General features: G+C 47.6%; 1 protein-coding gene across 1 annotated transcript in view; it reads left to right on the plus strand.

Moving 5' to 3' along the window:
* Positions 1-4,783: 4,783 nt before the first annotated feature.
* LOC122367647 (adenosine receptor A2b-like) overlaps positions 4,784-13,961 on the plus strand; it is a 36,543-nt gene continuing 27,365 nt past the window's right edge. The window contains exon 1 of the mRNA XM_043340957.1: positions 4,784-6,422. The gene's annotated coding sequence lies outside the window, so the exon portion shown is untranslated. The remainder of the gene's footprint in view (positions 6,423-13,961) is intronic.

Raw genomic sequence — 13,961 nt, forward strand, 5'->3', positions numbered from 1 at the left:
ACGGGCACCGGACGCAGTGAGCATTGCGTTAACCCGCGCCCTGCTGGGGGTCCTGGATTTCCACGCCCTGCTGGGGGGGGGGGGGTGTTTGAACACCCCCCCTTGTAACTCGGCTCCTGGGCCACGTAGCGATACGCGGAAGGCGGCGTTCGAAAGAGCGTCAAAAATAATGACGAAATCACTTCGGTCAATTTTTTGGTCAGGTCAAAGGTCAGGTCACCAGAGGTCATTGAAGGCAAAATTTCGCCGATTTCCAGGTCCAATGTCGAAAATTTCCAAGAAGCCAACGCATAACTCGGGAACCAATAGAGCTACAGCGCCGCGGAAAAGCGCATTCGATAGCCCTATTAACGCCCTTTCTGAGTAATCCTCTCAGATTTGACCTAACGTCAACGGTTTTGCCTGCAGGGGGCAAAAACTGCAAAAATAGCCGATTTTTTCGAAAACAGTTTTTCTGCAATAACTTCTGACCCAAGCCTTGTACGAGCTTACTTTTACCGGCATCGTGTTCCTCTCGTCAAGACGCATCGAATAAACTATGACTTGACCTTGAAAGGTCAACTTGAAAATTTGACCTCAGGTCAAGGTCATGACCTGACCGGAAAGGGTCATGTTGCATATCAGTCGATCCGTATCGTCGAGATGAACACATCTAAGGCGTTTTCATCGCTCTAGTATGCCTCTATCAAAAGTTATTTGCGAAAAAACTGTTAGATACCATTCGTGACCTAAGATGACCTCAGGGCATAAAAAAGGGTCACGGACATCATTTTCAAGTTCAGTGTGTCTATACCACTTGTAATTCGGTGTTTGGGATGTTTATAATGTCTTTCATCCAAAAGAGGCGCATTTCAATTTTCTCCCATTGACTTATAATGGGGAGGTCGCAAAATTGACCTGACCTTAGGTCATCGATATCAAAATTCTGAGATATACATTTTGTACATGCTATTGCTCTTAGCAATCGCTGAAAGTTTCAAAGCGATCGGTCACTCGGTGTAGCTATGACAGACATTGAAAGTTTTTATGAGGTGAGGTCACTTCAAGTGACCTGGTGACCTGACCTTGAATGACCTTGGTCTGAAATTTTCACAACATGTGTAGAATTGATGTATGATAAGGTGTACCAAAAACGGCGGCGCTCCGCGCCGCCGTTTTTGAGATATTCGCGAAAAACCACAAGGGGGGGTGTTCAAACACCCCCCCCAGCAGGGCGCGACTCGACTCGTACGTACGACTGGTACGCAGCAGGCAATGATCCATCCAGTGCAGCATCCAATAACGCACACAGCCAGCTGCTGCAGTCGCCGGGTGCCAGCCGGTCAGTCACTCATTCTTTTATACACCGCCAACCACTCAGTGCGACGTTGCGACACAACGTTTGTATATGGAAAAAGATATCGCTGCTGGCCACAGCGAGTTGATGTCTGGTGACTCGAATCCCAGTGGATTTTAAAATGAATTGGTTGGATTTCGAGCACTGTGCTTTCGCCACGGCTTCATTTATGGTGTAGTTTGCTACAGGGGCAGAGCTTCCTGTATGTAGTTGGTGGGGCGATTGCCTCACCAGTTTGACATTTTGCCCCCACCAATAAACGCTGCGCCCGAACAACTTAAGCTCATTGGAGGACTTTGTGGCCTTGCGAATTAATTGAGAGGATTTAAAATGTCTGTTTTGTGTGAAAGCTTACCTCTATAATGATAAGTAGCCATTCGCAGTATACATTTTTTACGTACTCTGAGGATCCTTTTTATTTTACTGTCACAATCTTCATTCATTTCAGCCTGGCTTGTTTCAGCTGAATCAAGTCACAATAAAATGTTAATATAGACTACGCTACATAGAGAAGGCTGTAAGTTGTGGCCAAGTAAGTGTGTTCATAAATCATACCTAATTGCCGCAATGTGCAGCCAATGTACCTATTCCTTTCTTGGCTGTCAATCATATGCCTGCAAGAACAAATCTTCTTGAAGCATTCATAAGTTTCCAAAGTGAATCCGAATATTTAGGTAACGCCATATCCTTTTTGTACCGATGCAACGCATATTTCTTATAATCCATGCAGTACAGTCAAATAAAGGTGTCACCTACCACTTCTGTAACTCAGTTGCCAGCTCATTAAAAATAACTGTCTTTGGCCCGTCTGTTTATATAGGTATACGTGCGTACAATGTACGTAAATAGTTAGTGGCAATGCGACGAAAAATGTTAAAATTATCGAGACAATCCCACACACCTCCACTCCTCACTCCACAGTGTGCAGCGTCCACAGAGCTGTCCGCTGCAAGGCCTATACGACTTGACGACGCGGTGTGGACACAGGAAATTGACCTAGTGATACAATGAAGGCTGGAGCACAAGGATCGTATTTCCAGACCGGCACTATTGTTCGATGGATGCGGTATTGACTATTGACAGGACGCTGCCACATTCGTCAGTGTGCCTTTTTAGCACGCAATATGGCGTTGTCCGATGAATCTACTGCGACAGTTGCAATCAACCAGGCTGACCATGCGATTGGTGATCTTTCTCTGACTAAATTGCATGTTTGTATTGGACTTATTTTGTTCTGTCAGTAGCTTATTTATTTGAAAAAAAAAAATCGATGCCCTTAGCTTAACGACTTGACAGCCTATAATTGAAAGGCCTATCGGCTATGAATGAACGGCGTCTGATGCTAGAGCAGAGTTTCCAAAATTGTTTTGATAGGTATGAGATGAAAGGCTATCACACAGAGCATTCATATTAGATCAGTTAACACCTGAATGCGGTGTTCGTGAAAACTACAACACTGAAAGCATTTTTACACTCACATCGCCGTATTAACACCACCTAAAGGTGTAAATAGCAGACTGAGCACTATACGCAGGTCTATAACACGGCAATTACGCTTAGAAACTGATCAAAGCGAAATTACACCTCGTTGGTGTGCAAATCACACTCATACAACACCTTATGGAAGTGCAATTCTGAACTTTAACACCTAGCTTTTGTTCATTTACGAATAACACCTTCCTGTAGTGTAGATGATCGCGCTTCATGTGTGCTGTGTTATTGACAAAGGATCCTTGATCTGCGATTGCCGCATTTTTGTCTTGGCTTAACACTGCTCTGAAGTGTAATGTACCGGACGGCAAAGGCGCATGCGCGTGACGCCGCTCGGCGCTCGCACCCACGCGGCTTCCAGTGCGCCATTGTGCTTCAACGAACGTGGTTGTTAGTGTGCTGAGCTGGTGTGACTATTGAGCATTGAGGAAGACCCACCTGCTCCGGAACGGGTAAGTAGATGACAGCATTTTCGAGATTATACTTTTTCTCGAAAAATTAGGACGTGCGTGATTTCCAAAGCTAATTTGTAATGCAGGGATGGGAAAAATGAGGCGCGCCGTGGTGCTGGCTCTGCTCTGCTTCTGTTGATGATATTCATGGCACTAGGATTATTGGTTTTTGCTTCATCCTTGTTTAATACTAGAACTTCGTGAAATTTTTACGTTTGGAGACCTCCAGTGACCTCAGCAATGACCTGATCAAAAAATGACCTGAATGATTCTGAACGATCTATAACGAGCTATCTGTTGCTTTTGTCTGCGTCTTAGCTATACTTTCTTAGATAACCTGGTGTGCCCCCCTCCCCCCATGGCGAAGTAGGCTGAGAGGCCCACCCGGGCGCGGGTTAAACTTTCTGGCAGCGACAAGTATGAGTAATTTCGCTTCCCATGTGTGTTTCAGAGAAGGAACTCGAACACCTTCTACTCGAGATGCGTGAGGAGCAGGTCGTTTTTGGCCCTGCGACAACGAACATCATCATCGCAGATGGCGCACTTTGGGTCGAAAGGGAGAAGATCGCCAAATTCCAAACAATGGCGAACATGCAGGACGAGCTGTACATCACGAACATCGCTATCTTTTTCGAGCGCGCTCGCAGGCGCTGGACTCGAACGCCTAGCCCCGGTTCATATCTGCAGAGGACTCGCCGTTTCATGTACTTGTTGCACGGATCAACGTCCAATAAACGTTAAAATATTCTGACATACTGGTGTTTATTCTTCGTAAAGAGCGTGAGCGCGACCGGTGCAGGGGAAAGGGGGGAGGAAAGGGGAAGGGGATCTGGAATCAACAACACCCGAAATCGGATCGATATATACACTCGGAAGGCGTGCTCTGCTCTAGGTGTAACACTTCAGTAAAAGGTCAATCACGAGTGTACCCGCCTTTTTCATCCGCCTGGAGAGTGTAAACCTGCAAAATCAACGCCCCGGGCGAGTGTCTTGTTACACCATATTTGAGTGTAAATATTACACTTCAGACGAGGGTAAAAAACGCAGAATTTCAGCTACACCCTCCTGAGGTGTTTACACCCGAGGAAGGTGTAAATTTTCAGTGAATTTGTCTATGAATGTCGTGGTCAGTTGTGTTTTGAGATTTTAACAAATTTCGATATTCTTTGGTCGTGTTCGGTGTTATTCATTATCCCTGTTCATGCATTCTGCTATAAATATTTTTATCAGCCTAGGCACCCTTGAAGCTATTTCCTGAATTGCACTTGCTTTCCTCCGCACTCTTATAAACTATTGACGGCCGCCTTCATGGACCAGCTCGTTCACGTCTCATTGGTCAGTATCAGCCCGTCCACGGCGCGGCGCGGGCGGAGCCCGTCACATAGGCTCGCTCCTGACGACACCGCGCCTGCAGGCTGCCCGTTGCGTCACCCGTATTCCTCGCCTGGCCAATATCCCGCTGGAGGCACACAGCCGCTGCCGTCGGCACGACACTCCAGCGCTCAGTGGCAGCCGGCAGCGGCCTAATCGAGGCAGAGGCCGGCCGCCGGGTCCGTCCCCGTGCGGGCGTCCGGCGACCGGCCGGCTTGTGATAGCGCCGACCGTCGGGCCGTGCCGTCTGTGCCGCCGGCTGTGCTGTGCCCCCGGGCTGTGCTGTGCCGCGGACCTGCAGACAGTCCCCAGTATCAACCGCCGACCGAAGACCACAACCACAGCCCTCCCCCCCCCCCCGCCGGATGGTCTCTGCAACAACAGACAGCGGCCGCCGAGTCTGCCGAGACACGCCGGAACATCCGCCTCAGCCGGGCAGAGAGAGAGAGAGGAAATCGGAAGGAATGTGTCGGCAGAGCGCACGGGTGGAGTGAGCTCCGGGAGTCAGCCCGCTCAGAGTGCAGATAGTAGTTTCAATTAAGTTCGAGCGTTTGATAGTGTGACTGATTCGTTAGATAGCGTCTGACACTGGCTGGAGTTGAGCGCTGTAAACCAGGTGCAGCTGCATTGCAGTGGCGGGGCTTTCCAACATCCGGCCGTTTCTCTAGATGCCCATGTGAACTGATGGCTGAACACATAAGTACCTACTACCTATCACATGCGGAGTTTGTCAATTATTAGGAATTTTATATAAAATGTAATTTATTTCAATGTTTATCTTAGTAGGTAAGTGGAGAGACTCAAACACCGCTTCTCTAAGCAAATACGCTAGTTGTCGAATTTTGATGGGTTTTGGTGTGTGGCTTCAACTATATCTATTACGTAAGCACATTAGCCAACATCTACCTAATGCATGTTAACGATACACCGATGAAACACAAACACACTGTTCGAGCTACGAACACCCACGATCTACTGAACATATGCACGTTCTGGTATTGATCCGCAAAGGCGCTGCATTATTCAGACCAGCTGTTGCATGCACATGCTGCGCAACAATCGCGGGCATTGATCACCCGCCTATTCCTCATACAGCGCCCCGCTGTTCGAGCCAACTCCATGACCAATGGCCACGTGTGGTGACCGCTGCAGGCTGCTGCGTCCACCAAGGCGCTCCATGACAAAATAGCAGCTGACAGATCCACCGTAACTCAGTCCCGGTCTGTTTTTCGGAGCCGTGACGCCGTCCTATACTACAGAGGGGTGTGCGTTAACTCCCCCCCTCCCGACCCCCCGTCCAGCGTGCGAGGCGCACGTTCCTCAGTCTTTCTGACGTCACTCGGGCGGGGGCGGGGCGGGGGCGGTGGGCGGCGAGGGCGCCGCGGACCTCAGTCTGCGCGTCGCGGCCGGGCGGTGAACGCTGGGTCAGTGTCGGGTCAGGTTATCGGTTACGGAGTGTGACAGTGGCGGCTCAGTGATCATCTCTGTACTGTCATTGGTATAACTGGAGTGTGCATAACTGGTGGAGGATAGGCCTGCACCAGTATATCACGGAGTTCAGCCTGTGTGTCAGTGTCACTCCTAGCGAGGCCAGCTGCAGGATCGGACGGTGTCACTGACACTGCAGCCACAGTGAGCTGGAGGCAGCGACCCGCCGCTGATACTGACCGGTGTCGAGACGTGCTGGTGAGCCGTGCTAAAGCATCAACAGATTCTCCCACCTCTGTCCTGCACAAGCCAGACAAGAGGTTTCTCACCTGGACGCTTTCTTGGTAAGCTCAAATCACATGTAGGTATTTACTTACATTAATCAGAAAGTTTTCCTTTTCTTTATCAATATTTTAGCGCTGCTATATGTCCATATGCCCAGCTGCGACCTGCCCAATGGGAGCGGCATCTCTGTGGTTCTGAAGCGTCGCTCCCACGCCAATTAAACGGAACATCATCGGTGTTCGATTGTGTCAGCACTCCTGACACTCGCCATGGGCTGTCACGTGCATGGCAAAACCAACATTTCAAAACAATCATGGGGTGCGTTTGCTTCGCCCTTTGTTTCTTTAACTTCGAAACCCTGATTACGAGCGAGGGAGCGCAGCGAGCGAAGTGAGTCTTTTCAAAATAACGGAAAAATCTCAGTATGAGCGGCCCGGCCCGGCCCGGCCTGTAACGCTTTTGAGAGGCTTATATCTCAGCAACCGCTGGACCGATTGGCCTGCGGTCTTTTTTGTTGGGTAGCCCCATCCCTTCTACCCCGTAATTGACTACTTTTGATACATCTCAGTGACCGTCGTGGCACGTGCCACGTGAAAAGTCAAGGGTGTTCAAGCTGTTTTGCAAAAGTGGTGATTTTGAGAGGCTCATATCTCAGCAGCCGCTTGGGCGATTGACTTGCGGTAATTTTTGTAGGGTAGCAGCATCCCTTCTACCCAAAATAGGATACTCTCGATGCATGTGGGTCACCCCCAGTGCACGTGCAAAATACAGCAATAAGAGGTGCCAAATTTGTTCCCATTTCAGTAACTCGGTAATTACTGGGGCGATTTCGCTGAAACTTGGCATACAGGTAGGCATCCACCAGGCAATGCATTCCCATGTGTTGCGGTTAGGGTGCTACTGCACGTGCGCACGTGCAGGGGGCGTTTCCAGATCTCGAGAACGGCTCGGCCGATTGCGCTCAAATTTGGTACACGGTTGGGGACCAGTTAGTAGGGTGCCGTGCAAAAGTCATTTTGGACCCCGTTTGCACGTGCGCACGTGCAGAATGCCGCTTCCAGATCTCAGGAACGGCTGGGCCGATTGCGTTCAAATTTGGCACACCGCTAGCGACCGGTTAGAAGGGTGCTTTGCGCAAGCCTGTTGGGAGCACCCTCTCGCCCTTCCGCACGTGCAGGGCTCACTATCTCGCTCGCTCGTTCTTCGCCCAAAAGGCGTTTTACTGGTCATAACAAGTTATAGAGACCGTTCATAGATCCACTGGCGGATCCTGGGGGGGGTCCACGGGGTCATGACCCCCCCCAAAAGGTCTGAGAGGGTCATTTGACCCCCCCCAAAAGCCGAAGACCTAAATGCGCTATAGACGCCGTCTTGCATGCTCAAAATCACCTGTCAAACACTTCTGAGCTAATACCTTTGTTTTTCTGGATCGTGTTGCGTGAAAAGGCGTATTGAAGACCAGAATCTTACTCGTTTTTGTCTCAACCGTGCGAGCACCAGGGGATGATCCAGGAAAACTCCAAGGGGATGGTCATGAATTTAATTCGTGGTGCCCCTACCTATACGCAAAATTAAAAACTCAACGGATTTCGGTCACTTAATTTTGGTGATGTCCTATTTTCATTTTTTATTTTGTTTGTTTTATTTTTAGTGCCCCTGGGCCCTGGCAGGTCAAAATCACGTCTGAGGCGAAAGAAATTCACGGGAATCCCAAAAATCACGTCAGGACATTCAGGGCCCTCTGACCAGCCTGACAGCTAGGGCCCTTCTTACTTCCTGGGGCCTCCAGTGAATAACCGCTAGTGTCTGTGTCTGACCGCTAGGGCCCCTCTGACTCCTCAGTAGGTAGGAGGCCCTCTGTAGAGGAGGTCCTCTGTAGAAAGGAGGCCCTCAGTAGAGAGGAGGCCCCCTGTAGAGAGGAGACCCCTTTAAAGAGGAGGCCCTCTGTAGAGAGGAGACCTGCTGTAGAGAGAAGGCTCTATGTAGAGAGGAGGCCCTGTGTAGAGAGGAGGCCCTCTGTGGAAAGGAGACCGCCTGAATGCAGAAGGCCCTCTGAAGAGTGGAGACCCGCTGTAGAGAAGAGGCCCTCTGAAGAAAGGAGGCCCTCTGTAGAGAAGAGGCCCTCTGAAGAGAGGAGGCCCTTTGCAGAGATGAGGTCCTCTGGCTCTTTGAAGAGAGGAGGCCCTCTGTAAAGGAGGCCCTCTTAAAGGGAGAGACCCTCAGTAGAGAGGAAGCCCTCTGTAGAGAGGAGGCCCTGTAGCTTCTGTAGTTAAGAGGCCCTGTGAAAAGAGGAGGCCCGCAGTAGAGATCGGTGGTCCTCTGTAGAGAGGAGGCCCCCTCTGTGTTTTGACAAATGTTTTTGCAAATTTTTCGCGGCGCTTCGCGCCGCCGATTTATGTACATACGTACAGGTCAATACGAAATCTTGACTGTAATTACATAAACCAACCGTGTCAAATTGAATCAGAATTCATATGTGTGCTGTAAAGGAACTCCGGCTTGTACTGCAAGGCTAAAAGGGTGGTAAAATTTGTGTTTTGGAGCTGTGTTTCGACACATTCTTTTGCAAATTTTCTCGGCGCTTCGCGCCGCCGATTTATACACCAATCAATAAGAGAGAAATAACAGTGACTGTAATAACACCAACCGTGTCAAATTGAATCGGAATTCATATGTGTACTGTGAAGGAACTCCGGCTTGTACTAGCATGCTAAAAAGGTTGTAATATTTGTGTTTTAGAGCTGTGTTTTGACAACTTTTTTTTGCAAATTTTTGCGGCGCTTCGCGCCGCCGATTCATACACAGGTCAATAAGAGAGATCGTGACTGTATGCTACTATTTACTAATGCATTAGGCTAAAAGTGAGGTAACTATATCTACTTCTGGGTTTTTAAGTCGGTCGACCCGCCTCCCCCCCCCCCCCAGTAAAAAATCCGTGGCGACGCTCCTATATAGGTGGGTTTCACTAACTAAAACTACTGAGCCGAGTGACTTACGATAAAACTTCATCTTATAAACGACGAAGATCAAATGTCATTTTTTGATCTCGACATACTCGCTCCCTACCCCCCCCCCCCCCCCCGGTCGTCAGAATTCATTCACCAGACCTGGTATGTCGGCCGACTGGTGACCCCCCCCAAAACGACCCCCTAGATCCGCCCTTGCATAGATCATAAACATTTTTTCTTAAATATATAAAGCAGTACCTATGGCTCTGGACACCGTTGACACACACAATCTGCGCATCGTGCTGGTACCGTGCAGATTCTAATTTGCTCCAATTAATTCGTTAAAATGTCAAGCGCCTACCACGTTTCTAGAATCGACTATAACGTACCTAGAGGAGCGTGCAATGTGCATAGCTGAAGTTTTGGATTAACGACAGCGGATACACCCATAATCCGAAGATCGTTACACTCCGTATTTGCTTTTCAGTTCGTTAGTCGGCAGACGCTGGAAAATCGGTGCCATTTGTAGGTAGACTTAGATACTGGACCGAGCATTCTCAAATCGGTAGAGATAACTTCATAGAGCAGTGTCTTCATTACTCTGTCTGCATCGACAGATACTGGACGATGGGTGGTAGCGCGTAGATAGTCTGATACAGTATTGAACATCAAATAAGCACAAAGCATCTTTCGCACATTGTGTGGTAGTGGTCAGTGGACAATGGACATACGTAGACATGGCCAATTGAATGTTGATTAAATGGACATTGGACATTAGATAGTTTCATGATTAAAGTCGTTAGTCAGTAACCTTAGTGCGCTTATAAGAGACATTAGACAACAGCGTTAGACAACAGGCGCTGGAAGGACGTAGGTGAAGATTGATTCCTCCCTTTTGCAATCAAATCGCCGTCCGCGCGCGCAATGTGCATTGCAAAGCACTTTGCAGCATGTCAATGGTAGCTGAATAAATTAGTTTGTGTTCCCATACAAAACACTGTCACTGCATGTAAAATATGGCCTAGACCCTATATACGGCCTTGGCCTAGACCATAACTTTATGCTCATGTTAAATCGTTTTAGGCGGAGCCGGGTTTTCTATAAAGCATCATTGCCTAGGTATATACGCCGTAACCATCACCAACAACAAAAGTAAACACCAAAAACTGGCCGTTCGTCATCAGTGCTGAATAATCACACCAACGTCGAGTGGTGCAAACGACTCAATTTCGCCTGTTGTACCTTCCAACCACAGACCTCGCACCTTCGGCGGCCGCCACGGCCCGACTTCGTCGGGACCGCTGCGCATATCTGGCCTGCCAATTCGGCGCTGGCAGCATTTACTCTGTACACAGGATCTGCGATTGGGCTCGGTTTCGTGCATCTGACATTCCTCGGCAGCCTGCCGAAGGGTAGAGCAAACAGCCACCGGAGCTATAGCCCGTGAGCTCACAAAAACGGATAGGTTGTTTGCCGCCGGCTGGAGCCTTTGGGGTACTTTTAGACCAGCTGAGCGAACTACTATTGTCGCACAGTTTTACTATCAGCCTTTTCTCTGCTGTAATAAGAAGAGAAACGACGAATGTGAAATGAGCACTTGAATAGACAAACTAATGGACATACCTAAAAGTATGTAAAATGAAGAAAGAAAAGGCAAATTTAAAAATGGTTAGAGGGCCTTGGTAAAAACTAAAAAGCATGGGAAATGTGATGCATTGGTGTGTTTTCTTACGTTATTGAACACGTTTAGAAAACTGGTTTATTCTATGGGGGTTCTGTTCAATTACAGAAACCCAATAGCATATTATGAATATCAATATATTGCAATGTAATATGTTGATGAAATATGTGCCACTCAATAGAATTAGACAAGTAATATCAGTCTTCACCATACATATTCTAAGCAAATGCAAACGTAAGCTGGTGCTATTTCCGTTGTGAAAAGCAACTAGGTGCAATTTGAATCGGAGCTTACCTCAACTTGTAAATAATATACAACTTCATTCGCGGACGTGTCGTAGCCAATTGCGGAGCTCCGCGCCGTTATTAATGACGCTCCAGAGTTGAGCTCGTTTGTCATCGGCACCTGGTGGCCGACAGACGGCTGGTTGTCTGGCTAACAGACTGCCGCGACCGTGCTCTCTCTAATCCCAGACTCGGCCCCTTACAACCTGCAGGCTGGATGGGTCATTAACCCGCGCGGGGCTGGGGGGGTAAATTTTACCCCCCCTCGCGAATTTTTGTGATATCTCAAAAACGGCGGCGCGCAGCGCCGCCAAACTTTCAGTACCTTTTCTTACATCAATTTGACACGTTCCCTGAAAATTTGAGCGAAATCCGTCGGAAACTTTTTGAGATGTTGACGTTTTAGTGACGTCATGTTCGTCATTTTCGCCTCAAAAACGGCAAAAGTTCAAACGCCGCTAACATCTTCATTTTTAAAGGAATCAAGACGTAACAAAAAAGGTTATACGTAATTTTACTTTGTCTATCAAATGGCTATCTCGGTTTTTTGAAATTTTTGGATTTTGGCCCAAATTTTTTTCAAAAAACTGATTTTTTTTGGGAAAATAGCTATAAAATCCAAAATTTTAAGTGTATCGAAAAAACCGGAATATATGTCAGAGAAGTGGTCTATGTGCACCTACATACCAAGTTTTACAAGAATCGGTTCAAAAATGTGGGAGTTATTTAAAATTGTATGACGTCACGACACACAAAAAAATTAAAAAATGACTTTTTTGGAAGTTATAGACCTCGTACGGAAACAAAAGTAGCACCATTCCATTCGCCGTGAAAAACTGCATCAGATAGACACCTTTTTAGGCCTTAATAACCAACTTCAAAATTTGACCTCACTTGACCTGACCTTGACCTGACCTCGACCTGAAATTCATCCAGAGGTGGTCCATATCACTTATTGAGTGTGCCTATTGAATTCTATGAGTAAAATGACCCATAAAACATGTGTCGCACATGCCCTTTTCTATATTTTGTTTTTTGGTGACCTGACCTGACCTGACCTGACCTTGACCTTGACCTCTGAATGATATTGTATGCAACGAATATTGTCTTGGTAGCCTAAGAACACGTTTTGGGCGATCAGTCTCAGTCCATGACTCCATTCTTCGGCAACTACGGTGCAAGGCCGATACTGTAGAAACTTGCAATTTGTACCCTTGACCTGACCTTGACCTTGACCTCAAACTTTAAATTAAGTACATGTTTTTAATAGTTCGTGATGAGAGCTTTCGATTGGCGTTTTAATTTTCCAAATCGGACCGTTAGTTCGGGAGATAACAGGGGGGGGTAAAATTTACCCCCCCCCAGCCCCGCGCGTTCGGCTGGAGACCCCAGCCCCGCGCGGGTTAACGCAGCTACCGTGCTGTTTATACGACCTTTTTCGTAGGACAATCGCGACTGTTCTGACAGGTATGCTTTGTGAATGCCCTTTGCTCGACGGGAAGCTGTAAAAGTTAAACTGCCGTGCTCAATCAAAAGCGAGTTGATTGAAGTTCGCAGTGCATGAAGCACGCTTGCCTGGAAACCAGTGCACGCTCCAAGTCTCACCCAGTGTGGGCCCGTGGTTTGATGGTCATCGTAGAGCGACGCAGGTCCAGAGTCTATAAATCAATTATATAGGGGAAGTTGGGGCAATGCCGGAGTTGGGGCAAAGCCGAAATTCGAAATGTCGTACGAAAACCGTACGACATGGATGCCACCTGTCAGTGATGCTCTGAAGCTTAACCCGGCACCGCCTGGGCTATTTCCGTACCCACGACAGCCTGGGGGGGGGGGGTCGGATCCGACCCCCCCCCTGTTATCTCGAGAACCAATGGTCGTATCGAGCCCCGCGAGGCGGCGTTCGAAAGGTCTCTACGAGACCTTCCCAAAGCACTCTTAAGATTTTAAGATTGAGGTCAACTTTCGGGTCAAGGTCAGGTCAAAGGTCAAATTCAGGGGTTTTGCATGAATCGGCTTACGGACAGCGGAATCGATAGCTGCTGCTCGAAACTCACCAAAAATGACCTCAAAGGCCTAGTGAAGGTGCCATGTGCGTATAGGGGTCATACTAGGTACAGGTCAAGGTCAGGTCAGGTCACGAAAGGTCACGGTTTTCACTTTCTGCTACATGGGCGTGCGACACATGTTTTATGGCTTATTTTTCACGCCGAATCCGATGGTAATGGTTATATGTGACCCCAAGTCACTGTGCTGGTGATAAATGTGCATTGAAAGCATAAAAAATCGTTTATACTATACATAACTAAACGAGGGCTAAGAAAAAAAGGTCAATTTTTCAACTTTTTATTTTTGACATAAAAATGCACTTTTCTAGACGAGCTTTGTCCCAGGAATCTAGTGGTGCCATTTGTTTTCACATGCGATGTTCAGAAGTGCCTCTAATTCACGAAAACGCCTATGACGTCACCATGCCCTATGCATGTTGGAGCTATTTTTTACAATTTGGGGGTCAAAAATCAAGATAGAAAGTTGAAATTTGGGGCATCTAATGTTCTAATAGAGCTCTACAACATATATTCCGTTTTTTTTGGAAATTCCCAAAATTTTGGATTTTATTAGCTGTTTTCCAAAAAATATAGTTTTTTTAATTTTTAGGGGTTAAAAACGCATTTTATGGAAAGTCCG

Source organism: Amphibalanus amphitrite, unplaced genomic scaffold (assembly GCF_019059575.1).
Source record: "Amphibalanus amphitrite isolate SeventyFive unplaced genomic scaffold, NRLGWU_Aamphi_draft 000886F_arrow, whole genome shotgun sequence".
Taxonomy (NCBI): domain Eukaryota; kingdom Metazoa; phylum Arthropoda; class Thecostraca; order Balanomorpha; family Balanidae; genus Amphibalanus; species Amphibalanus amphitrite.